Source organism: Lepisosteus oculatus, chromosome 6 (assembly GCF_040954835.1).
Source record: "Lepisosteus oculatus isolate fLepOcu1 chromosome 6, fLepOcu1.hap2, whole genome shotgun sequence".
Classification (NCBI taxonomy): domain Eukaryota; kingdom Metazoa; phylum Chordata; class Actinopteri; order Semionotiformes; family Lepisosteidae; genus Lepisosteus; species Lepisosteus oculatus.
This window is the reverse complement of record NC_090701.1, coordinates 56,869,457-56,893,072: the sequence shown is the minus strand read 5'-3', so window position 1 is coordinate 56,893,072 and position 23,616 is coordinate 56,869,457. Positions and strand designations below refer to the sequence as shown.

At 38.4% G+C, this 23,616-nt stretch overlaps 1 protein-coding gene across 4 annotated transcripts in view; it reads left to right on the top strand.

Annotated features, from left to right (window-relative positions):
* Nucleotides 1-4,667: 4,667 nt before the first annotated feature.
* Nucleotides 4,668-23,616, top strand: part of LOC102682176 (piezo-type mechanosensitive ion channel component 2) — a 118,856-nt gene continuing 99,907 nt past the window's right edge. For all 4 annotated transcript variants that reach the window (XM_069191625.1, XM_069191626.1, XM_069191624.1 and 1 more), the window contains exon 1: nt 4,668-4,706. The gene's annotated coding sequence lies outside the window, so the exon portion shown is untranslated. The remainder of the gene's footprint in view (nt 4,707-23,616) is intronic.

Genomic DNA, 23,616 nt, shown 5'->3' with positions numbered 1-23,616 from the left:
GTGTGCACACACCCCATAAGGTGAAAGGTTCAAATGGCACTTTGGGATCCAGAAATAGGGAAGAGGCATTTTGACTTCATAATGAGAATTTGGTATTTTAGGAAATACAGGATTTCTTAGACCGGGCTGGTTTTTGTGCTGTTAAAGCAATTCGACTGCTCCAAGCTGCCCTCTACTTCCACACCCCCTCTTCCCAGAAAAATGTGGCAGAAGGGTTTGGATGAATATCCGTAGCGGTGAGACCGCGGCGGTGAGCAGGCCCCTGTCTCTTTCCTCTCTTCCACACCTTCACACAACGGAAGGGACCGGCTGCTGCTGCCGAGCCAAGAGGCTTGACCAGTCTCCAAACCCATTCACGCCGAAATCCTGCTCAAGGACTGGCACTAAAAGTTTCGGTAGAAATTGTGTGAGGACACCCTAGAATGAAATGGGCGTGCTTTCATAGTTGCGCTCATCATTAATGAACACATGGGAGCCATTAGAATTGTTTTGCTTTTGAGGGGAACGGCTGCAGTGAGAAGTTAATTAGAAGCAGGGCTGTACGACGAAAAACAGCGTCTGCTCCGCTTTATTCCTATATGGATCAGCAATGGAGGAGAGGCAATAACATAGATGACTGGAATCTCTGGCGCTGATAGAAAGGGTCTGTGCTTCGTTTGCTACCCAGCAGTTCAGGAATATATTCAGAGCACATTTATAAGGAAAAAAGATACTAGACACTGTACACTAGGCATGTTAATACCGTTTGCTACTGATCTGAAGTGCTGCCGAAAGCTTGGTGCATTTTGTAACAAACTTTCTACTTGTCCTTGGTCTTTCTCTTAAGATAAATTCTGAGCTCTTTAGAAATACCATTGAATACCTCAGATTAATTCCAGTTTTAAAAGATGCCCAATGTTACCCTGTGGAAGTCATCACACAGGAACTTCCACTTCTGACAAAAAGCGAAATGCGTAAATTCCTGTCATCCTGATCCATCCCACCTCATTCCGGCCTCAAAGGGGTTTCAATGTGGAATGTTTGCAAAAGAAAGAAGAATTCGACTGCAGATTGGAGTTGCGCACTGAAGTTTATTAAAACTTTCTTCAAGGGAGGAAGGCTTCATCTCCACAGCCTAATACTCACTCCATGTGATCTGTCCGTAGTGCAAATAAAACAGACCTTTCCATGACCTGAGCTGGCAGGACCCTAACTCATTGTAATAGTGTTGTACTTGTTGTTACAGGGTTCTGTTCATGCCACTGGTTTTATTTATCTGGTGTCCATGACCCCACTGTGAGAATGAGTGTATGGCTGCTGACCCCGTTCCATCTGGGACTCTTCAGCTTAGAGGAGGCAGGCAGACAGCAAGTGGGCCTTTTGAGCACGTGTATGGCCAGTGCAGCCTGCTTCTGGAATTGCTCCTCCTGGTGGGCATAGCTAACCACTGCTCCGAGCTCAGCACACGCAGGTCGTAAAGACCTCGTCTCCTCCACACGTATGCAGGTCCAGTCCTTGAGGCCCAGAAGGCAGGAGGCTTTCCAGGTCTTTCGAAAACATCCACAGATGAAGACCTCTGAAAAGAGGTTTGTTAAACTGGGTCACTTAATTGATTAGTTCATTTAAGTCATTAAGAGCAGAGGTGGAACAAAATCTCACAGACACTGCATCTGCATTCTAACCTGTGCTGTCCAAACTGTAATTACTCCCTACAGTAAATACCCACACCTCTTCTAAGTGCTAAAATATGATTACATTTTGTTTAATAAAAGGGGTAGTCTTAACTGAACTGAAGTAAAGGATTATAAGGGAGTTGTACAACTGTTCTCTAAGGAAGGATACTTAATTTGAAACAGGTATTTATTATTTCATTAAATTTTATAAATACTAATTATTTTACTACAGTAAAATGTTATTATTTAACAAAGTTGTTCAATGTTGTACTGTACTCATTGATTCATCCTAGCACGGAACTCTAAATCTTCTGGGTGTATTAACAGCGTTCAGCTAACTGGTTCCAACCCTGATAACTACAAATCCATGGCTCTCTGAGGAGCTGCAGTGAAACAGTGCCCTTTCGTACTCCTTGTCAGAACTCAGTGTGTTCACCTGGAATCACCTTTATACACTGTTGGAAAAAATACTGTAGCAATAAAACCACATTTACCAAATCATATCAATTGGCATACAAAGTGTCTAATGAAGAGTGTGCCTACAGTACCTTTGTCTGCAAATGCCTATTGTGATTTGAATGTTCAGTACCTCTTCAGGAGTGACACCCAGCCCTCAAACCCCAAAAGGACTGCATGCTTCATACAGATTCTTTCTTGTTCTGATATACAGCAGTAGAGACTGTTCATAGGCATCATACATTGTGCAATCCACATGCTTTCCATTGGAGAAGTGTACTGTACTTGATCTCAGAACTGACCAGATCTAATTTGAAATCAGCATTTTTAAAATCAGATCTGAACCTGTGGTACATTATCGGTCCCATTGTAATGCACTATGTCCCTAGTCGGTGTCATGTAATTTGTCCAGATAAGCACCTCAGTTTCAAAGAGGGATGACACTGAGCTGATCGCTAGATACCACATGTGCAGTGTACAAGTGTGCAATATGTAGAACACTGCTGCTTTCTCATGTAAACCTGACTCCTTTAAATTCACTGTTTTTCTGTTGTACACACTCTCAGGGAATAAGCCACAGTTTCAGAGACGTGTTTAAGAAAAACATCTTTGTTAATCTCGTTCTGTTGATTGCCTTCAGTGCAGCTGTCAATAATGAAAGAGTAGCTTCTGGAAACTAAACCTACAGTAACTGCAGGGGAAATCCTTGTGAGTTCACTTGTGCACGTGACACCAAGAAGGCAGAACGTGACTCCGCTACACTTGTGGAAATTGTATTTGTACACAACTGTCTGAATGTTATGAATTCGTGATTAGGGGTTGGATTTTGCATTTAAATAAGATACAAATGGTTGATTTTGGCATAGAGTGGTTTTGCTAAAATACTACAATTAATCAAATGACTAAATGACACCCTGCAAATTACTGTAAATTAGCTGAACTATAATGACACAAAATTGTGATTGTCTTTCATTTTAATTTTTTTTTAATTTTAATTTTTTGATAATTATTACATGGTAATGAATGGGATAAATCAGGGGTTCAAAGATGTATAGTAAAGTGAATTGATCTGGCCCTGGGTGGCCACAGCTTCATATCCTCTGTGTACATTTCCCCCATAATTGTCCTTGTCTCTAAAATCAGAGAAGCTGTGTGAAATGCAGAGTCAAAATTCTAATAAAAAAACCTCTTACTGAGAAAAAATAAACTAATAATTTTTGTCTGCACTGCTTACGCTTGTGAGTTGTGAGAAATGGGCTTGAATACTACAGGCTAAAAAGGGTTTTGGTTTTTTTCTGTCCACTGTGTTTTTAGTTGGCTGTTTCACCTCCTCATTACCCTGGAAAGTGAGTGACAAGGGACTCACCCTTATTAATTTGTTATCTTGCGAAGTCATTAAGCAGCTTTGACGTTGGTGTTTAGTTTGCTTTGGCAGTAAGACTAAGTGAAGTTTAGCTGTGTACAATTTCCTGTTAAAGAACATAATACCTGGAAGTGTCCATGTAAACATCAAGAGGTAGTTCAGGAACATTTTAACTTCAGCGTGCAACTAAATAAATGTGAAGCTTGAAAGCTCACTTTATTTTTAACTCATACCTGATGTTTGAAGTATGTAAGAGGAGAGGAAGAAACTAAAAAAAAAACAGTCTCCGTTAACCAAATGCCAGGGATTTATGAATTCAGGATGAAGACATATTGCTTATTCTGGAGCTGAAGTGTAAATATTAACCACTTGCAGGCGTCTGTGGCCTCTGTGTTGTGCTGTACTCCCTGGAGTGGAATAGAACTGAGGAGATTAAATGGTTAGTTATACAGAATCCATGTTCTTGCCAAGACATTTTGGATTTTAAGTTATTAAATGGCATTTATGTACAATTCTCGGTGGGTCCTCATTTTCTTTGCTTTTCCAAAGTTGATGTACAGTATCTTCCAGGGCCTTTTCATTTATGCTGGAAAAGGGGTTAAGGCCTCCTAAATCCTCCTAAATGTTTTTATAGTCTCTTGTAGAAACAAGACTTGAAATGCAAGGCATTAGTTTGCATGTGTTTGATAAAATAGTGTATTGCTTGTCTTCTGGACCAAATGTTACATGCTTTGCAAATAATTTAACAAAATGACAAGTTTAGAAAGAAGAGGCTGTAACAAATTAAATCAAACAAAGGATTGTGCACATAAGTCTGCTTTTTGGTCCTTGATGTCTCGCGGCCTTTAATCACATTGCATGTGTTGTGTACAGTGTGTAGAATGGTTTCAATAAGCCTGCACAAATGCTAGGAATGCATGAGACAATGGCACACCCTACCAAAAAGCTTCAAATCCTTTTTAAAAGAATAGACAGAAAGTCACTTTACATCATAAAATATGGAATACTGGGTTCACACAGGGTCATGGATGTAGATTTGCATACCTGATTCAAATATTTGTTGGAGTTATTTGCAGGTATACCACATAAATTCACGTACATTCAGGGTAAAACATATTGCATATACGGTATGAATGTTTCAAAAACTTAAAGAGAAAATGCATTATTTTCTCATTCTTCTTTTTTTCGTTAGGTTCTATCTGGGAGAAATCCATACGTCAAATCGGCTTTGAGAGGTAAGAGATTCGATTGTCTGAGCCTGCATTGTAAACAATGTCTATTAGGGAAAAATTTAAGGCTATGTTTACCTATAAGATAGTATATCATACCTGCTGCCACAGTTTTCAGCCTATGAGCCTGATATTTGCCAAATTGAACATAAAAGCATTCACTATTAACTTAGGCTTTGTGCTCTGATTTCCACCAAGACATCTGTAACAGTGATACACTAAGTGAGTAAAAGCTGACACAAAATGGAATTCAGCAATGAGGCATTACACAATTTGTTGAGAGTTGAAAGTCCATTATTTACACTCATTGTGCTGAAGAGAGAGATAGGTTTATAATGACATAAAAACATCACTATTGAGAAACTGATGGAAATGTGGGAATTTAGTGCTTTTTGATTCAGCAGATCTATGTCTTGTATTTTCTTTTTAAATGTTGTGTATCTTAAAAGCTTTATATTCTTTGTATTTGTTTTTGTTACTGAGTTTATGCAGTTTTTTCACTATATTTCTCTGCTATTTCTTCTGCTTCTGAGCATGAGATGATGAGCTTTTTTTTGTTTAAAAAAGGAACAAACTACAATCTTAAAAACAAAGTATTTATTGTATTCTTGGTACATTTTGTTTTTCGAAAGTCTGCAATTTCCAAATTCCAGTATAATGAGTGTGTGCACTAAATGTAATAATCCCATTGTTTAAGTAGTTAGATGCCTTTTCAGGAGCTCTACCCAGCCAACCTGTTTATTACAGAAGCATTATGACAGGGATGACACTTGGTAGAAAGAAATGTGAGAGTTTTGTAGTTCCAGAGCTTGGTAGTGGTTTTTAATTAAAAAAAAAACAATACACAACTACCCTAAACAGACCATGCCAGCCTGGCCAGGCAGGTCACTCTCAATGATGAAGTGCTCTAAAACATGCAGTCGCACCACGCGACAGCACTGCCCAGGATGTGGTTTGTGTACCCCAGTCCCTCTTGGGGTCCTGATCGCCTACAGAGTCCTGCAGCAAGTGGAGCTCTCCGGCTCGCTTCGCAGTCTGACTGCAAGATCCTCTTTTCTTAAGCACCAGCTAATTACTTCATAATTTAGTGGCCAACTGCTTTGGTTCCATTGTGACCGATTTCGCTACCCCCTGCATTTAGATCTGATACCGGGACGAACTTGTTTACAGAGCAGGCTGGGGGATATGGATCATTTTGTAATTTGTAAAATTCCTTATGCACATCATCTTCGGTGCAGCTCCCGGAGTGATTTTTACATTTCTGCTGTATCACACTTTTTGAAACGTTCCATTAAACTGAAAGTACTGCATATTTATCATAAATCTCCATGTGGAAAAGTTTTCCTCCTTCAGTTGAATGCAATAGAAAAGCTTTGGGAATGGTGTCCCTGCTTCATTAGGATGCTGGGAAATATTATAAAAGCGTTCTTCAAATGTTTATTTTTTTGCACATTTCGGGAGCAAGTAGCCAGGATGCTATTTTTTTCTGACAGAACAAAATTAAGTATCGACTTTATTATTATAACTTCTCACCTTACGTGAGGGCATACATACTGTATATACCTAGTGAACTTCGCCCTAGCGTGAATATGCAGGACTTATTGGTGCTGTCAGTCTGTTGAGCTGCACTTTTCACTTTCATTCATTCCTTTGCATGTTGACTTACGTGCGTATAATATCCTATTGCAGCCTCAAGGGTCATAACATGAAATATGAATATGTTATTTTTCAGTCCTATAATTTTTTTTTTAAAACTAAGAAGTGATCTTTTTTGTATAGAACTGTTACAATATAAAAGTCAGAATGACGGGACTATCGCTCTTCGTGGGTTTTCTTTTGCTTGGATTTACAGCAGTAGTGGGATGTCAGCTACAGTGATTCTCGTCCTGCAGGCACAGGGTACTTTTACTGAATCTCAGTACTAGACAGGAACCTGAAATACTGGACTGGTGTAGCTCTGTGTCGCACAAATGCCCTTACAGAATATTTAACTTGTGCTTTGCTGGTTAGGTCTACCCACTTAAACATATTTATTAGAAATAAATATTCTTCAAGGTCTGGACTAAATGGATAATTTAGTATGAGGCAAAACTTTTGCAAGTTAAGGTTTGTGTTTCTGTGCCTGAACTAAACCAAAATGTACTATTTTATTGGTATTATTCTTTATTTAATTTTATAAAGTCACTTTCCAGCACTGTAAGATTTTAGCAGCACTAAATACAAGATGAAGCTGCCTAGACTTTACAACTGTTTGCTGTTTAGAAGTCCTCCTTCAGCCTTCTTATGCTAGTGTTGTATGTCATTTCTAAAACTGGCAAGGAAAGAACCTTACGTTTTAAATACTAATAAGGGATTGTAAATTGTGAATTATTTTTCAGTTTTAAGCTTCAGGCTTATTCTGCAGAAAGGTTATGGCAGTAAAGCTGATCAATGTCCAAAACACCCTTGCTGAAGAACGTGGTGCCAACCTGTCTTAACACGGTACACAATATTACATATTATTCTATTGCACATCTGGTAAAAACCTTTCTGATGGTGCAATGCCTAAAATATTTAGGGCAGCATACAGTACAGTAGTTTCCTTTTTGGCTTCTCTTTGAGCATGTTTTCACAAATCTTTAAATCACTTTCTTTCATAATTGTGATGGAATTGATGGAATATCAAATTATTCAAATTATTTGCTTCAGACTTCAGAAACATTTATGAATAATGGGATATATAAATATTAATTATGCACTATATTTTCGTAACTGTTATTATGAAGAGTTGAATGACATGCTGGTTGCTATTATGTGGTTTTAAACAAACCACCTAAAATCTTTGGACCAATCTCTTTCGTCTTTGGGTCTTTGGGGTGGTTTCTGAGTAGCATCTGAGAATCTCGAAAGCCGGGGTTAAAACTTTTCTTTCATCGCAAAGGCAAAGAGCATTTGCCACTATGCTCCCACTAACTCTATACTTTTATTAGAAACATAAACAACATATAAAAATAGAAACGGATAAGTGAAGAACATGGCAAAGTTGATACTCAGTGAAAAAGCTGTAGGAAAGAGATACTTTTGCATTTGGTTGTATTGTAAGTAAAACCAGTGACTCCTTCCTAAAAGATTCCAGCAGAATAGATAGCAGATGTCTTTTGTACTGAAGCCTGTAAGCTCACAGGATAAACAAATAACATTATTACATGGGTTCAAGACCTGTAGATTGCACTCAACAAGAATATCAGTCACAGTATCAAGGTCAAGCAGGAAATGTAAAGTTACAGGCAAACAAACAGAGTCTGATAAATAGTTTGAGTTCTATTTTTGATATAGAAGTTGAAGATGAATTCATATGAACTGAATTATATAGAATTAGTGAGGGTTTGTCTTCTAAGGAAATTACATTGACTGTAATTCCAACATTACACATGACTCTGGGTGTCATACTGAAAATAAGCACTTGATTTTTTCTGTCTAAAACAGACAGAAGGAGACTTACTGTAAGTACAAGTCTTGACAGAGTTACTCCAAAAGAATACCTCACAGTCAACAGAGACTGACTGCTCCCAGGGTCATTAACGAATATTAAGATACATTTTATTTAAGTCTCAGAGAAGGAAGGTATTATTTATTCAAAGGATGGTGGGTTTCTGGAACAAGCTGTGCATCCATGTTTTAGTTGATCCTTTGGGATCTTTCAAGAAACAGTCTGAAACAGATTCACAGATCTGTAACTTGTAACACACTGATACCCAAACAAGCTAGTCAGAGTGACCTGTGACCAGTGTTATTTTATGATGTTTCCATGCTCTGACTGTGTGTTTGGTACAGAATTTTGCCATCACACCAGGATTTACAAGACAAGGAACCGTTGGAAAAGTCACGCCCTATAAAAATGAAAGGCTGCAATTCAAAATATCTTAAAGACTGGAAAACTTGAATTATTTTCATGGGATTAAATTTAGGATTTTAAAAGATAGTATAAAAACGAGTCTTGCAAAACGTAAGAAAAAAGCCATATAGCGAGTCTTAGATTTTATGTTGGTGTTGACAGCCACAGAAATGAATGAACAATGTGGTGAAAAAGAGGGCCCGTTGAAATTTTGATTTTCATTTTTATCAAGATTTTAAAGCATAGAGTGATTTTTTTTTCTTATTGAAAATATTCTCATCTGGCAAGAAAGAAATAATGAAACAAGATGAATTTAACAAGAACAAACGCGTGTTTCATATTTATTGGCTGGTGTCGCCCCAATGCATTAAAGAACCCTTTCAATCTTATTTTTCTTGCAGCTCCAAAAAATTTCAGGTCCAGCAAAATGTAGGGCATTGCTAGTGTACGATTCCTGCTGTGATGCAGATGATGATTTATTCACATTTTTTGAATTTTATGTGGTCTTATGTTATAAATATAAACAAGACATCTGACTGGGGGGAACACTGGTTCGTGTTGTCTTGTGCTTCACTCATTATTTTAAGATAACAGTGCGTACACTGGGTTCCTTCAAGAAATGGCTGGATGAGATCCGAAGATCTGTTAGCAGCTCCACAAGCTACGTGGGCTGAATAGTTTGCCTCCTTTCTCATGTTTCAAATCGGCATTTAAGACGCTTTCGCTGGAGGATTTTCAGAATGTAATATGCTACATAACTGTATATTCAAGACAAATGAAATCCATGATATACTGTATAAGACAGTGCTGATAGGGAATTTTTGTCAGGAATAGCTGCCATACTTAACAAGACGAAAATGGCAAAATGATGAGGAATTAGCTCAGATAGAGCTGCCCTCTTCCCTGGTGGTGGCTAAGGTTCCAGGAGCAGAAGAAAATAAGAGCTCTGCATGTACTTTCACACACTCTGAAGTGGTGTGAAGGGCCAAAGCCCTGTAGCGGCCACAATTTTACAATATTGGTTGGCAAAAAGGCTCGCAAGAATCTCTGTGTGAAAATAACCGTTCAACCGTAGCTCCAGGGATACTTTGTAGGATTAAAACAGCTAGAGGCGCATTAAATGAAAGCGTTTGTAATTAATGAAAGTAAAAAAATCCACTGAATATAAAAATAGCTCAAACTGCAGTTGGATTGATCATTTAGATAGGAATTGTTGCCAGCAGTTTTTACAATTAAGCCCATTTAAATAAAGTAAGCAGTGATTGATCTCTAGGTACATTTCCAATGAGCAATACAGAAAATGTACCTTTAGGAATCATTTTATTGCTCTTGCACACACCGCCCTGCGCACACGTCCAGTAGTTGAGTCCTCCATTATCACCGCCTCCCTTTCAGTGGGGGTGAGGGCTCCTGGGAACTGCCAATGGCTCAGCCCAGCATGCTCTGGGGAGCTAGTCCCATGTCTTCCACATTTGTGTTGAAGCAGAGCTAAGCAAGCTAGGTCTCAAAGTCCATGAATCTTGGACTCAAGGTGCTCATCCAGACGACAGCATTCACAAATGAGCTCTCCCTTTCTCTCTATCCAGAAATTAAATTCTCTCTGAAACCACGCACTACATGGGCCTCATACAGTGCTTCAAATTCTTTTAAATGACCTACAGTACCTTTCTAACTGAGCACAAGGTTCCAAAAGAGACAAACGTTTTAGGGAATCAGTGTTTGATGCATCAGTTTTTTTTATTGTTTAGGATTTATCTTAAATATGGAGGTTAACTAAAAACAAAAAAATATGAGATGAAAACAGACAGAAAACATGTACTGTATTTAAAGGAGCCATAGAAGCAAGAAAGATAAACAAAGGTACATTAATTTAGAAGACCAAAAAAGAGAGAAGGTGATTTTATTTTGGTCTGTTAGCCTAACTAATGGGAAATGGTGTTTCACTTTCATTTTGGCCAGACAGAAGTGACAGACTCTTAAATGAACCTGTGCTACAGGTACACAGAGCACCCAAGCCAGAGAAGTTGCGAAAATGAAAGCACAGAAATGTTAACTTAGATCACTCTGCTAGAATTGTTGGTTTAAAGATGTCACTATGTTAGCCTGCCTACCATCCATCTCTCACCACAGCATTGTGAACACGCCATTACAAAACACTACTCATACCCAGTTCTGCTCCCGCCATGGTGGAAATTTATATTTTGTGTCTAAGGATGTGCTTAGTGTGGGAGTGTGTTCATTTTCCAGGGATTAGTCCAATCTTCTTGGTACTATGAAGAGCTACATATTGTTGAACTAGATTTTCCTAAACATCTAAGTAACTGAATATATCCTTTTGTTGTGTAGTATTTGAAAACTATCGAGAGGAAGTACTACAGTATATGTAACAGTTGTCATAGACTAAGCAAGAAGGACACTATTAGCTCTATTAAGGTGCAACCCAACTGCTACTTTATTTTCTGCTTGTTCTTTCAGTGTGTATAAGTAAAAATACAGTAGTAATAGTAATAAAGAAGAAATAATACCATGTGCCTCTGGTATTACTCATGGTGTAATGTGATGCTGAAAGAGCACACTCGGGATCTGAGTTTCCTTTAAGTAAGGGTATTTATCTGAATGTGTTTGATTTGAAGTTTGTATTGTTAGTATTTGTATTTTAACTCCCAAGGCAACATTTCTCAACCCCTGCCAGGAAACATGTATCTCTGTAATATTCACAGTGGTTCCCGTGTGTCACATTCTCTAAAACAGGTATGCACCTTAAAACCTTCAAGACACTGATAAATGCTTATCCGGAGGGAAGATTTATATAGTGTGCTGAGTGATAGATTATGTTTACATTTATCTGCTGAAGGCAGTCATGAGCAACAGGCTTAGCTGATTTTTAACTGTTAGAGAATGAGTGTGAGCCAGTGTTACTGTACTGTACTGTATGTGTTATTTAGGGCACGTTAAGAAAATGTGAATGTTGCACTTTTAGGATTTAAATAAAAAATGCTTTAAAATAGCACAGTAGCTATAATTCACATGGGCTTTTTACACTTTGTTATGATTTGTCCAGTCATGAAGGAGATGCTATCACCTCAAAATAATAACATAAAACTACCAGGTATCCTAAATGGAGTGGGGAAAAAGTGCATTGTGGTTCTCAGTACAGTAGCTCTAGCTTGAAGTTCTCTACCAAATGCTCAAATACTTCACGATGCCAATGTAAAGACGACTTAAAGAATAGGAGGGAAAACTACAAAACTATAAATCAGTTTGGGGAAATCGAAACTCTTCAGATGCATTTTGGAAAGGGAGGAGTGTGGAATATGAGCAGAGCTGCTCTCATGTTTTCAGGAGTGCCTCTGCGCTGGTTCTCCCAGTTCTGCCATTTCATGTCGAACGTGGGGCAAGATAAGATGGAGCAGCTTCCAAGTTCTTTTGAGCTTGATATGTTGAAACTTGCCCCCATAAGTACTGTATTTAATCAGAACTGGAACAGTTTTGGCATTTACAGTATGCATTTGTTCAAACGAAATGTGATTTTGTTAGGGATTAGTTCACATCCCTAATTTACTTTCTAAGGGGCCTGGGAATAATTAATATTCAGAATAAGAAACAAGGCCCAGAGTGCAGTATTCTGAGTGACACGCTACCCCATCAAAGGGCTTATTGTTGTAATATGCTGTTTTTGTCCTTTTGTTTTTCAAATCCCCATTTTAACACATCCAGGATTATAATACATTCCATCTTGATTTCTGATCTCTTCGGGGCATCTCCAACAGACAGCTATAATTTAGCCGTCCCTGCGTGTCAGCCTTTGTCTATAAATAAGATAGGTGCTGCTGGAGACTCCCAGGAGCCGCCAGCAAACAAGTTATAATTTGTAAATATTACCTTGCAGTATTCCTAAAAGCCCCAGCAACAGCAGGCTAGACAATTATCGGAGACTTTCCTTTAATTATTCATTCTAAGGGCTGATCACTAACGCGCAGTAATGATAAATTTGCTGTGCATGTTTAGCGATCTGTACTGGAGAGAAAAATGTTACTTGAATGTGAAATCACTGAAAAGATGTTTTATTTTGATTTTTGCATGTTTTACACTAGTACGAATGTGGTACTATCAGAAAGTTTAATCACACATTGAACTCTGCTTTACTTATATATCATGGCTTCTGAGTATTATTACTAAATTGTATTTTGAACTTGGAAACATGTTGTAACTTTTGTTCCAACATTTGTGTTTGAACACTTAGAAATTAGTCTTCTTAGCATTTGAATTATATATTGACATACTGTATGACTTGTTAATTTGGATGTATTACAGTATTTAATTGTGTGGTTCTATCTATCATTAATATATGCAATGCATGGAAATGTTTTTTACTGTTAATTTACATATGTTATGGTAATCCTTCATAAAAATGTGATAAATTAGTTAAATATTGGAATTAATCGATTTCTTACTGTTCAGTAGTATAACAGGCAATCCTTGCTTCTATGGTACAGTACTTTAAAGAAATAATATTTACATCAGAGACTATTTCTTACTGCATATTTGTAAGCCACTGATGTATACAGTATATGCATTAATAAAGAAATTGCAGGAAAAGGTGAGTTACTCCTTGGACTGTATGACAATGAGAGATATTTCCGTTACAGGAACAATTTATCTGGGATTTAGTTAAACAGCATCTAAAATTAGGAGTAGCATAGCCATCTGTCCGAGGTAAGAAGTGCTACAGTATGTTTTTGAATGGCAGTCCATATCAAACAGTCAGCCATACCAAGTACCAAAATTAATCTGTCATTTTTAGTTTTATGTTGTAACAAATCCACCAAAAGGAATTATACCAGAAAACGCTTTTGAAATTCTTTCTAAAACCTTTTTATCAATAGTGTTCTCTATAATGTGTAGTAAATTAAACCACAGGCATAGATCATTTAATCTAGATGTGTTATAGATATTTTTCAAATACAGTACTGTACATCTATAATATACTGTAGGCACTGTGCTGATGGGTAGCTTCTATTGTCAGAACAAACAAACCAGAGTGGAAAATATTTTAATAGCTTCATTCCAGTGTTGCAAACAAAATGCTTTTTTTCCTTTAAATACTTGTCATCAGTGCTCTTAAAATTTTAAATGGGTGATTTGTCTGATTTCAGTTGTTTTCGGTGACTAACAGTGGAAAATTTCCATGATGTTTTGTTTGTATTCACTGGCTGTGTGCACTATCAATTAAGCTTGGCCCTAAAATGCTCTATACCCAAAATGAAAAGAAACCCAACATATTTATTAGGTTTTCTTTGGTTCATTTGGTTCTTCAGAAATGTTTTTATAGTTTTATAATGGAAAGTTCACATAATGCTTTATTGCCATTAGACCTTGTATAACTGAATCATTTTGGAACACCCTTCCCATTGTATCTCTAATGTTTTAAACATAATATGTCCTTTTTTAGGTTCCAAGGAGTGAAAACCTATAGTAATAGATAAGATAAGGTTTTTCTTTCTTTTTTATTTTTTCTTGTTTCTTAGAAGTGTTTTTTTCCCTACTTTTGAATCAGCGATCCAAGGCTGGGTAGCTAAGCACATTAATACCATAAGGGTACAATGGGACAGCTGCACCATTTCATGTGGGGAAAAAAAACTGAGTGCCACCCAATCAAGATGGTGACCTTACCTGTGTATTCAAGAGCCCTTTTGATATAGTTTCTTGGGAACCCATCAGCCATATCACCCTGCAACTGAAAACTGGCACTGAACCCATGGAAAACTCAGCAGGTGCGAGTCTGGCCAGTACCTGGAAAAGCTAAGGTTGCTGCTGGAAGACATCTTAGAGGGGTTAGATGGGGCGTTCACCCTGCGGTCTGTGTGAGTCCTAATGCCACAGTGTTGCTCATAAAACCCATAAACCCATTAAACAAATTTTCCCTGGGGATAATAAAACATTCTTCATCTTCTACATTCTTCAAACTTTCTGTAGGTTTGTTAACTGACATGCTCCTCGGTAGACATACCTTGCAAAAGTGTTCAGACCCTTGTTGCACATTTCGTGAAATAACTTACGTTTTGTTAAACTGAATGTTTTATTTAAAACCCCAATACTCAAACATGTGAGAATAGCGTAAGTTACCATAAATGTCAGCAAAACCTAAAGAGAAAAAAAACCTGAAATTCATTGATTGCTTTTTAAATCGCTCAATGTTTGGTGCAGTTTTCAGCAGCAAGTCTTTTTGGGTAAGTCTCTACCACAATTTCCAACTGATTTAATGTAATTGGTGTCCATTCTTCTAGGTAAATTTGCTCAGGCTCTCTCAGATTGCTTGGGGGCTTGCTTATGGACAGCAGTTGTGCAGAATGTTGATTTAAGTCTGATTAAAGTCTGTACCTACTGTACAGCCTTTCAAGCAGTCCAGCTCTTTAGGTGCAGAGGTAGTGTTTAGGTATTGTGCCCACTTAGAACTCATAGTGATAGCTCATTTTAAGATCTTGGAGAATCTCTTGAAATGAGAATCAATAGTCCTTTGCCTCTTTATTTAATTATAATAAAATTATATAATAAATACTTGCTATTTCTCTATAGAGTTTGGAATCCCGAACTTTAGATCGGTTATGTTTAGAATCATGAAGTCAAATAAAACTTTGAAGGCTTGGCCTGATAATGTGTTCTCTTGTTATATTGTCCCTGCAGTTTCTTAAACAGTGTGAATGAGTAATCATACACTCATCATCACCATCTCTTGAATTTAGTGATGTTGTGCCGATATCATAAGAATGCTCCATTCCACATCACCTCCTTGCTAATTCTTGTTCTGGCCTCTAAACATTAAATGCTGTAGACTGTTATTCTTTGGTAACTTTATTGTTTACATCTATGAAGCCATTCCAGTTTTACATATCAGAATTATTTTATTTTATTGATACTTTTAATATATCCTGAATTGACCAACACGCCACCAGAGACCCTCATTAAAATACATCTCCAGTACTCTCTTCAGACAGTTACTCGATGCATTAGCCTCTTTACTTTTCTTGTCTTGTTTCTCATTTGGCCTCCACACATCTTACCAATTCCAAACACCAGCACAGTGTCCAATAAACACAAACCGTACATTCTCACACCACGATTTTAACCTCTGTACTTCTGTTTTTGTGCCATGTGTTGAGTTTCTTGAAGGGAGTTTATACCTGGTGTTGTGTTATATTTTTGTCCTTTTGTAGTTGTACTTGAGATAATACTGCATAGTGAGGCAGATTCTTAACAGAACTACAGATAACTGAGAAAACTACGACATCTGTTGCTTCACCTTTCCTTGCCCTTATATCTGTTGTCATCAAAATATACAAAGGAGCAGACACTCTCCAGAAGTAAGAGTCTATGATAAAAGACACTCTCTCCAGATGGTTACCAGCTTCAGTCTAGCTGTCACAGGGTGTGGCAGAAGAAGACACTTTTAGACAATTTCTGCTTGTGTGGCCATGTGAACTGACCCTGCCTTCTTGTGGTGATTACACCATTTATATCTGTCTGGGGATCCATGACTAACAGCTGACTTCATCAAGCCTGTTTCTCTGCAAACAAAATTACCTTTTGAAGTTTTCCTTTTCTTATCTGTATAGCCCACACATGCCAGCTTTGAGAGGAACCTTCTACATTCGTTTTGTCAGTGGCACTCTCATCACTGCAAGGAGAGTGGCCTTTCAGCTGGGAGTCAATTCCTAGCACACCTTTTTCAGAGGTGCTGACTCCTGTAGCCTCTGCTCAAACCGACGGTGGCAGAGGTCAGGCTGGTAGTGGTACATTGTGCGTGTACTGGAGTGGCTGCACAGCTTGGATCACCTGTGCGACTTTTGTTTTTGGACTAACAATCATGGTCTCATACTCTGCCTCACAGTTATTGAGTTTCTGAGACCTTGCTCCAGCTGTTTCCGAACAAGCTGATGTACTGTAATCACGCTCATAGCCAAGGAACTCTGCTCACATAACCCCGGGAGCACAGAGGCTCTGACAGCAGCATGGTCTTAAATAATACCTCTGAGTGCGTCACGAGTGCCGTTCGGTCACATTGGCATCGCTGTTCACCCCAGGGCCATGACATTATGGCCGTCTATGCTCCTGTTCTTTTCAACAGGGAGCACTACAGGAATATGCTTTCTTTCAGCTCGATCATTATAGGACAAGGCTAGTTTTTTTTTCTAACAAAAGCTTAAGATGTGTTTGTCCAGTTTTTAATGCTTTATTTAACCAGATAAGCCCATTGAGAACACTATCTGGGGTTCAGATTGTTAGCCACACTTCCACACACAATGATATTTTGCTTGTTAATAAGGTCCCAGATGTGCCTATATTTAAAAATCTTGCACCCGCTGGTCAGGGTGGGTGTTGGGTGATGGTATAGGTCTGGTTCCTGTGCAGAATATTGTACACAATCCATAGTTTTTAGTTTAGTTTTTCATTCTCTGCTGGTAATTCTAGTTTAATGAACCCTTAAGCCTACTAATACTTTTTCTGAACTATTATTATTATTTCTGAACTATTAACACTGCTGTGTCCAGTTCAATATTTGACTTCTCGGTAATGTCAACATACGTGTGATTTATTGCTGACCGCTCAGCTGCTGCCAATTTCTTTACTACTTTGGATTGTTCTTGGTTTTACTCCACACACTGTATGAACAGTCCGACACAGACATGGCTATACATTAGACCTGGTTGATTCCTGCGGTCGAAATGTGGACATTTCCAACCTACAAGCATTTAAACTGGACATTCCTGACCGTAGGTTTTTCATATTAAAAATAACTTTTAATAACATATAAATATTAAAAAAGAGTATGATGGTGCAGCGGTTACCCTTGAGCCCTGGGCTCAGTTCCTGGTTTGCTGTACTGTATGTGTTCCCCATGATCGTGTGGGTTTCCTCCAGGTGCACCAGTTTCCTCCCACAGTCCGAAGACATGCTGGGAGGTTAATTGGCTTCTGTAAAATGGTGTGTGAGGGTGTGCACGTCTGTGTGCATGGACTGGTGTCCTGTCCAGGGTGTATCCTGCCTTGTGCCTGTTGCTTGCCGGACGACAGGCTCCAGCTCCCCGGTGATGCTGCACTGGATTATACGTGTTAGAAAATGGATGAATGGAAAAGACCATCCCCTTATGTAGACTAGACCTGGCGAATCTACTGTAAGTAGAACTTCTGAACCTCTCTCTGCTCCAAGAGCTCCATTTTGTTTAGCTGTGTCTGTTTTGCTTTAAGGTTCTGTTCAAATTATCAAGGTTTTTTTTTTCTCGTTTATTTTGCTTGGTGTGCCCCATGGTACATAAACAAGCTGCATTCCATTCGAGCAGCAGAACAACCTGTGCTTTTGGATGTGATTCCTCTGCCCCTGCTCAATCCTAGTCTCTTAAACCAAACACCATGTTGTTTTCTGAGCTATTTATGCTGCTGTGTCCAACCTCTGCAAGTGAATACAGTCTAGATATTATTTATACTTATTATACACTTATTACATTTTTAATACTTTCACTGTGATAGTTTTACATAGCTTTCACTTCACTGTTATTGATCTTTCCGATAGTTCTTATTTTTTCATTACTTAGGTATCTGAAAATCTTCTGTGTCTACATAAGGATCATGTGGGATGATGCCTGTGAACAGATATCAACTTATCTATGGAGCGTAGATCACAGAATCATGCTGTATGTTTTTAATATGCTGTACATGGATAAACATATGAAGAGCTATAGTGAGGGATGCAGATTTTTACACGGTTGTCCGCACATACTGTACCCTTCAAATGAGGATGATCACCTTGATATTGATTCAGACATTTTTACAAATGTATATCCATATGATTTTGTTTTATGGACGTCTGTGTTTAAAAAGCTCCGTGTTTAAAAACCTAATTACAGAACAAAGCTAACTGTCGGAAAATATACCCCAAAAGCACAGTATCAGTCTCTTTGTTAGGTGGCTAAAAGCAGCAAACTAGTCAAACGTTACACTAAAGGTCACAGTAGTAAACAGAAAAGAGATTTGTATTTTTTTTTACTGTATTACATTTGGAGGTAGAAAACCTGTGAAATGTTCATCCTGTAAAGAAAGAAGTATTTTAATACAGTATATAACCAGCTTTTTTCACAAAATAATCTAGATTAATTCTCATTTTATAATGATTAGTTCAAGATGTCATACACCTTCACTGACCTCTCACAAGAGAACACCTCCAGAAACTGCTGTTAACCCACAAAGATAATAGTGGTTACATCCTGCTTGTATTCTGCAACCTGTACTGAAAGTAGAGACAATTCTTAAAAAATTCCAATAAGTGTCACTGAAGCACCACCTCACACTGGCAGGAGAAACTTTAGTTACTTTAGCCACTTGATTATCTGTATTGCTTATGACAAGCTTGGTTGTGTTCCCAATTAAAAGAGAGTTACATTGCCAGCTTTAATTTGAAATTGAAAGTTTTTCTCACTTATCATTGAATGCGCTATTTTAGAGTTTGCTAAACAGATATTTTTTTAATTTTATCCTACACACATACTGGAGCCACACCTAAGGATGTAGTGTCACTCTGTTGTGCAGTAGATTGGAAGTGATGTGCTTCATTGCTGATTTAATGTAAAGGAGCGTGAGATTGTGCCAGTGACACAGTGACACAGGATTTGCAATGCCACAGATCGGTCTCCTTGTCTGCATTGGTGCCTCTAAGAAAGCCGGCATTAAAGACTCTCTCTTGCAGGTCTTGACTGCATGACTAACATCTGACTGCAGGGATTCTGGAATGCACGCACAAAAGAAATCTAATACCTAGCCTGAAGGTATTCATAAATCAAAAGCATATTTTCACTAAGCCTAACCTGTTTGTGCTTGAATTCCCTCAAAAGATTCTAATTTTGTGTGGTTGCTGGGCATTTATGTGTTTAGAGGTATGCATCTTATTTTAAGCAACCTGTTTTGAAAACAATGCAGATTAATCAATTTTTTATAACTAATAAATCGCTGAACCTAAATTTGGAAAGAGAAGGTTCTGTCTCACCTGTTAGAATTATTTTAACGAGTACTGGATACTGTATAGTATATTTACACTTCAAGAAAGCTTTTGATTTGGTCCCTCTTAAAAGCCTGCTACTTACGTTCAACTTCATAAGCATCTTTTTAGTCCAGAATAATGGAGATTGAGCCAAGATTCAGTATGTGGAGCGGTGGCTCTGTGGCTCAGGATCTGCACCTGTGGCTGGAGGGTTGCTGGTTCGTATCCTGCAGTCGGCAGAGGAATCCTACTCCGTTGGGCCCCTGAGCAAGGCCCTTCACCCCAACTGCTCCAGGGGCGCTGTACAATGGCTGACCCTGCACTCTGACCCCAAGTTTCTCTCCCTGTCTGTGTGTCTCATGGAGAGCAGGCTGGGGTATGCGAAAAGACAAATTCCTAATGCAAGAAATTGTATAAGGCCAATAAAGTGATCTTATCTTATGTAAGGTGCTCAGCAGTATAAATGGGGCATAGTCTAAAACTAAATGGAATTTGGTTAGTGCAGAGAATAGGAAACACTCATTTACAGAAAGAGTTATGGATGTCTGGAACAAGCTTCCCAGCCAGGTGGTAGGGATCCAAACTGTGAGCAGATATAACAAATGGCTGGACAAGATTTTAGTTTCACTGAGCTATTAAACTACCAAACGAGCAAGAGGGGAGAGAAGCTTTCTAAAATTCACCCAAAATAAAAAAAAACAGTTTCACAAAACTAACTAATATTTCATCACTGTATTCCCTGGCTTTCCTGTATTTGAGGATAGATGTGTTTAAAATGTTAAAACAACACATTGTTTTTCTAGAAATTACATAACAAAATGTCAAACGTTCAAGTCAACAAAAATGTCTTTACAGCCTATACAGTGCCCTACAGAATTGTTCATATTCTTGATGAATTATGAACATAAAACATCATGAACAGTAGCAGAATGGTCATGGTTTGGATAATGTTTCTTACTTTAAATATTTCTAAAATTGTAATACTGTTACCGGTAAACTGAAGTATTACACAGAGCATATTACACATTTGTCATAAATAATTTAAGTCCAGAAAACACAAATGTCACATTTATTCACTCTTCTAATTAAAATCAAGGAAAGTCAATAAGTTATGTTAAAGGATTTGTGCTCTCCTGGATATATTTTTCAAGGCATGTTAAGAAGTTATATCTCTTATGCATCAGCTAAAAATAATGTGTTTGCATTGAAATAACACAAGTCAGCAATCAAGTATTCAGTGTGTCTCAGATTTCACTTGCACTCTAAATAATTAAATCAAATTACTTTCACTCTTTGTCATCTCAGTGAGACCCCCCTCAGAGACACAGTGCACAGGCCACTTGCTGCTACCGGCCGTGAATCAGTTTTGAGTTTCAAACTATTAAGAAATCTTCCAGATTATTTATGCAAATGGTGTCTCCTACCCTCTCGCAGACTCCCACCCAGACTAACGCATGATCACCCCCACTGCTCTTGACATTTCCACTACAAATACTGTCTTCCTGGAGCCTGCTTTTTTGATGGATGGACCTGGAGGTAGAAAGTGCATACTGTAGATCACCCAGTATGACTACTATATAAACTACTTTATAAACAGTATAACTGGTGCAGCCAAATATACTAAAATTAATGAGCTGTTGCAGTCACTTAAACTACTGTATTAGTGTTCTAGACAAGCTGGTCCAAAGAACATATACTTTATGAAAAGGTACAATGAGGTGGCTCTGTGGCTCAGGCTCTTTGCCTGTGGCTGGAAGGTTGCCGGTTCGTATCCCGCGGCCGCAGAGGAATCCTACTCCGTTGGGCCCCTGAGCAAGGCCCTTAACCCCAACTCCTCCAGGGGTGCCGTATAAATGGCTGACCTGCGCTCTGACCCCAAGCTTCTCTCCCTGTCTGTGTGTCTCATGGAGAGCAAGCTGGGGTATGCGAAAAGACAAATTCCTAATGCAAGAAATTGTATATGGCCAATAACGTGATCTTATCTTATGCAAATAAAGTTGAACCTGATGGAACATTATACTGTACCATGACACACATTTAATGCACTGCATGTGTTTCTAAGATCCAGTAGGAGAAAATTACTGACCTTAGTATGAAACGATAACTATTTCACATCATTTGTAAGACTCTATGCTTTGAGAGTTCATCATTTCATTACATTACTTTTTTGTGCAAAGACTGTGGAGGTGCTGTGATATGTTGTGTGCATACATGCAGTAGTACATACTGTATACTGTACTGTATATATAAATACATAGAGTATATGCATACATGCTGTACATTTAACTGAAACGTGAATTAATTTCACACCACTCATTATAACACATCATTTGCTGTTTTATTGGATTTTTCTTAAGAATCAAGCAACATACTTTCACAAGAAAACAACAATACTCAGGTGTCTGCTATGACCTCACCCACAATGGTCTGTGTCCCTGTCTTGACACCGATGGATCTAGTGAGCCTCTGAACAAGCTGCTGTGTAATAGTCTGCCGCCACTCTGATGACATTAAGGTGATGTTCAGAACTTCTTCTCATACTGTAAATGTCCGATTGGTTTCAGAGCAGAAGATGATGATGATGGTACAGTTGTCCATTATTTCAGCTGCCATGGCCAGAGGCAGAGATCGCAGTTACTGTGAGAGAGGGCTGATTGTTCGGGCATGTTTGGCATGAGCTTCAGTGACAGTGACTGTTCAACTTGGGTGAGGTGATGTCGGCATGGAAGTCTGAGGGAAAGACTACGTCAGCTAGGGGCAACTGTGGACAAAAGAGCATACTCCTTTAATGTGATGTCAGTGCATTGGTTCGAATAAACGGCAAACGAGCAAACCTGAGTCACAGGGCACGAATGGTCACTGAATGGTTTGATGAGCATGAAATCTATGATAATCATATGCCGTGGTCATCCCAGTGACCAGATCTCAACCCAATTAAACACTTCTGGGAAATGTTTTCCACCGCCATCAACAAAGCACCACATGATGGAATTTCTAGTGGAAGATCGGTGTCCATTCCAGCTGTTCGTTTGGCTCATGGTGGCCCAACGCTCTATTAAGATCTGTATCTTATCTGTGTATCTGTAGAACACTGCCAAAGCACAGTAACATTATTCAGGGACTATCGAGGATGTTCCTGTGGTTAATAAGATACCACAGCAGCTCTTGAACTGTTGGCTGGGCGGTTCAGAATAGGTTCTAGAGATGCAGTTCTGGTTGGATGCGGGTGCCCTCTGCCTTTCCAGATCCCAGCTAACATACAGTAAAACATTGTAACATCTTTTTCATAAGTTGCTGGAAGCTTGTGTTTAGCTTATGTCAGTGAAATGTCGTGTTTCGGAAGGTTTTGTTCCTGGAACACTGCAATTTGTTTGAATGTCAGACATCAGATAATGGTGTAACCTCTTTACAAAAACAGAAGATGTTTAGAGTTTGTTGTGTACAGTACATCATTGCTTGGGGGGGATGTCTTACACATAATATTAAGGTTTTAGAATGTTACAGAATCCCAAGCTGACAAGAGCATATTGCAGCAACATTATGTTTGTGTTGCTGTATATTTTGGTTGTGACAACATTATAAAGTATGTTTTAACAAATTTGCATTCTCACAATGGCCTTCTACCAAGTAGCAACTTTTTGTGATGTTTCCACTTCCTGGTTTAGTGGAATGCAGCCCATTTCTTGGTTTTTGTGACATGTCATTATATGAGTAATGTCTTATATAAACAAGGCCATTTCAAACCAACAGCAATCAATCTAGTCAAACAAAGCATTATTGTGTTTCCCTTCTTCCCATGTTAGCATAAAACCATAGTTTATTTTTTTGTTTAACAACAAGTCCATTTGTTATTCCTCAAACTGCAATTCATCTGTGTGCTGCTTGTGTGTCTTTAAACAGCGTTGAAGTCATCCCAAGAAACACAATAACACAGCGAAACAATAAAAAAAACACCACACATTGTATTAGTCATGTGCACCAGATTCTAAGTGCTTCCACTGGCTTTTTAATATT